The following is a 4411-nucleotide window of genomic DNA, read 5'->3' on the forward strand; positions in this document are numbered from 1 at the left end:
GGCATCTAGTAGTATTGCCAGCCATGGAAACAAGAAGAATATAAAGGAGGAAGCCTGAACTGAAAAGCTCTAAGGGAGTAAACTCTTCCTTGCCCATTGGTTTGACCGTGTAACTCCTGTTTTTGAATCCCTCCATTGGCTTCCTGTCTAATATCATATGAAATTTATGTTGTCCCCCCCAACTTTCAAAGCGCTACATAACTCTGCCCTTCCCTGCTTATCCTCTCTTGTCTGGCTTCATGTCATCCTGTCCCCTCCATTTTGCCAAGGCTTCCAACCTCATCCTACTTTCTTGGATTTTCCCAGAATCACCTCCATGCTTTCTTCCATGCAGTCCTTATGCATGGTTTGACCTCCCTTGGGTTGTTCACACTCAAGTCCCTGTAGAGACCCAGGACTACTGTGCCAGTTACAGTGAATAGTGCTGATCTGTACCTTCATTGTACATATCTTGCCTATTGTTTTTCTCCTTCCCCTGACCTCTATCTTTAGATCATGAATTTGTGTGTCATCCTTGCACAGGGGGCATGCTAATCTTCTCTGTATCATTCCAACTATAGTGAGCTCTAAGCAGGGAGTATGCTTACATGTTTGGAAAGCACCCAGCACATAATGGATGCTACTGTAAATAAATAATCATAACAACCAGCACCACACCACCAGGGAGGCATCCACGAAAGGAACAAAGAATGTAGGCCATACTCACAGGAGGAGGACTCTATCCTGGGAAGCAGTGACTCTGAAAAAGATTTGTGGGTCATGATGGATAATCAGCTGAACATACACTCCCACTGTGACCAAAAGGACTAATGCAGTCCTGCGACGTATAAACAGCAGACTCTCAAGTAGGAGTAGAAGGATTATATAGCCTCTGTATTTGGCACAGGTGCAACCTCTGCTGGAATCCTGTGTCCAGTTCTGGTGCCCACAATTCAAGAAGGATGTTGATAAATTGGAGAGGGTTCAGAGTGGAGCCACAAGAATAATTAAAGGATTAGAAACATCCCTTATAGTGATTGAATCGATTTAGCTTAATAAAAAGAAGGTTAAGGGATGACTTGATTACAGTCTATCAGTACCTATGGGGGTAACAAATACTTAACAGACTCTTCAGTCTAGCAGAGAACGGTACAATACAATCCAATGTCTGGAAGTTGAAGCTAGACAAATTCAGACCGGTAATAAGGTGTAAATTTTTAATGGTGAGAGTAATTAGCTATCGTTACCAGATGTGCCTGTTACTTTTGGGTATGCTCATTTATTGGGGTTACTCTTTGGGGGGGCGGGGGGGGTTCTGTAATTCTATTAATGTACTGCTTATGTCACTTGTGTGTTCATATGGAGCTCTACTCCTTCCTTCTGCAAGTCCCCTCCCAGTGGAGCTATCCTGAAGTTTCCCCAGGACTGGGGTCCTCCAGCCCTAGAACCAGATTAACATGCATGCGCACACACACAAACAGAGCAAGTCTGAGCGGACCGGGTCAATCATCACTCTCAAGCTGATCCCCTTATACGTCCCTGTACTCAATGGGCTGGGTCAAGCAGCACTTTCAGCTTCCCCCCCTTATATACCACAGGTTTAACACATCCCTATCCTACTTTCACATCACAATTGTACTCGTAGTAACCCACTTGATTAGCAAACCCCACAGTATTTTTGGGTGCTACAGGGATCTTTAGCTTAGGTAAAAGAAGCATTGCTACAGAGTAAATGGGGGAAGCTAAAAACACAAAAGAGTAAAGTTCAAAGAGAGAGAAGCAACCAGCTTAACCATAAAAGTTATTTATTGAATAATAGTGATAACTACACAAGGAGAGCCTAAACCAACATAACATACATTATTAAAGGTTAATACCTGAGGTAGAAAGGAAAACAGAGAGAGAAAGAGAAAAAAAGATCTCACTCCTCCCTGAAGCATGAACTGGTCAGGGTTCCCAGGTGATGGTGGTAGCTCAGGATCCTGAGCCCTGGAGACCGGCAGAGCCCCCAGCATGATCAGTCAGGAGATGGAGTCCCAGTGGAACTGAGGCAGAGGTTGGATCCATGCATCAGAACACTGACTGGAGGATGTGTAGGATTTTTGTAGAGAAAATACAATGGTTCAAGGGAGAACACTAGATTTGTTTATAGGTAAACTGTGACTCAAGGGTTTTCTTTAGGCTAGACAATAGGAGCGGATCACTCTTGGCTATGGGTGGTGTTTTCTTCTAGGGAGCTCACAATGCAATGAGGCTGCTTCAGTATTTTGGATATCAATCAAGGATTTATTATGAGAATTGGTCAGATAATTGCTGAGCTGGATGTGTGCAGGCATAGGTTCATTAATATCTGGAGCAGAGATCCCCCATGATGCAGTGCTTCCCTGCTTTTCTGGTCCCAGAGTTCAGTCCGGTTCTCTGTTCTCCATTATGTATGCAAATGGAGATGTCTCTCTGTCCCATCTTTCATGCAGATGAGGCTAGGGGAGTTGTCTCTGTTCTTCATTCTGTATGCTAATGGAGATGTCTTAATCTTGTCCCCCTTGTCAGGAGGGGTCTAGGTGTGTCTCCCAACACCCTTCACTGCTCTCTGTAAGCCTTTTCTCTGATCGGTTTTGGTTCAAGCAGAGACTGGTGTGTGTGTGTGTGGTGGGGGTGGTCTTTCATGAGTCAGACAGGCTAGATACTGCGCCCTGGTTCCCCAAGAACCCAGAGCTGACTGTTATCACCACTGAACAACTTACCATGGGTTGTGGCGCATTCTCCATCACTGACCATTTTAAATCAAGGTGGATGTTTTTCTAAGAGATCTGCTCTAGGAATTATTTTGGGGGAAGTTATCTGGCCTGTGTAATACATGAAGTCAGGTGGTCACAATTATCCCTTCTGGCCTTTGAATCTATGAAAAAAGCAGTGAACCTACTTTTGTCATCAACATGCTCCAGAACAGTGAAAGTTTGAACATTGAGGAAGTACAGCATTAACACAGCCAGACATGAACAGGGGAGCTCCGAAAGGAGAGAGGTGGTAGGTGATGATCTAGATTCAGGATCCAATTCTGGAGAATGCTCCCTTGACACAGCCTGAGGTGGAGAGAGAGATGCCTATTTCTGAGTCTGATTCAAAGCCCATTAGTGGAGAGTCCTTCCATTGAATTCAGCGGGTTTTCACCCAGGGCCTCTGAGAGAATGGGGGCATTGCTGAATGACTGGTCTTATGAAAAGAATCTGGGGTTGAAATGTATGAACAGCAGGTGAAAATGGATCTCAGTATACTGAGCAAAATCTGCTGGAAATAATAAAATGTACTGAAAAGAAAATCCTTTGAAAGGCAAGCAAGTCTTTAGATGAAATGGAAAAAGGTGGCCAGGATGCTGCACACTGGTAAGAATAAATATGTCATTAGTACACTGCTTCTACTTAGGCCAGAAAGCTGATGCTCCAACATCTTTCTTTGTTTTCCTGAGCCACATCTTGAGAGGTCAGGGCTTAGATACCATCGTGATGAATGTTACATAAATAACCTAAGAAAATGGTTCCAAACCAGCAACTGTTGCCAAGATTGGTGACATATATAGTTATGAAGTGCCCTGAGTTCGGCACCATCACACAGTGCCAGGGAGAGAGGCTATTTCAGGATGTTACAGATGTGCTAGGGAGCAGTCAATGAGTGAACAAATGAATCACTCTGGATAAGGAAAATGGAGTCAACAAACCGAGAGGTATGTTTAAGAAGTGGTGACCAGAAGCAAAAGTGACAATGTCTGTGTTTAATAGCAGAAAATTTAGGTGGTAAACAGTGTGAATAGTTTTGAGGAAACAGAAACTGTTTGACATGAAGCAAGCAAATATAAAGCTATTCACGAGGCCATGATGTGTCATTTGCTTCATAGCAGATCATAACTCATTTTGTGGGAAAGCAACAGACTCTCAAGTCTGCAAAGTCAGACAAAATCGACATCTTGTAACTATAGTTTCTATAATATCTTCATGTATATTTCAGGGCCTGAAGATTATTATAACAATAATGTCCACAGGCCCCAATGAGAAATTAGGGCCCTATTGTATTGGGCACTGCACAAAACACAATGGCAAGAGACAGTCTTTACTATCTGAAAAGCCAAAAGAATAAAGAGGATAGGTTAGTTAAAGTGGTACACCATGCAGATGGAGTGATGATGGGCACACACCAGGTTAGTTCAAGATCTTTCTTTTCATGTTTATTATTTAGATTCTTGTTTACTGGGGCAAAGGATGAGGTGAGGGAGAAACAGGCCTCTGGAGCTACTGCTATCTGGTAGCCAGAGATCACTACAACACAGCTTAGTCCAGCAGCACTAACCCTCAAACGTGCCCCATGCAGAACCCATATTGCATAGGCTACGCACATTGTGACATCGGAGCTGGCTCCACACTAGTTAAGGAATCCCCCA

The 4411-nt window shown here is 43.6% G+C and overlaps 1 non-coding gene across 1 annotated transcript; it reads right to left on the minus strand.

The window, feature by feature from the left end:
- Positions 1–477: 477 nt before the first annotated feature.
- Positions 478–579, minus strand: LOC140917803 (U6 spliceosomal RNA). The gene has a single exon (XR_012160995.1). It is a non-coding gene; the product is annotated as a U6 spliceosomal RNA (small nuclear RNA).
- Between the last annotated feature and the right edge of the window lie 3832 nt (positions 580–4411).

Source organism: Lepidochelys kempii, chromosome 9 (assembly GCF_965140265.1).
Source record: "Lepidochelys kempii isolate rLepKem1 chromosome 9, rLepKem1.hap2, whole genome shotgun sequence".
Lineage (NCBI taxonomy): Eukaryota > Metazoa > Chordata > Testudines > Cheloniidae > Lepidochelys > Lepidochelys kempii.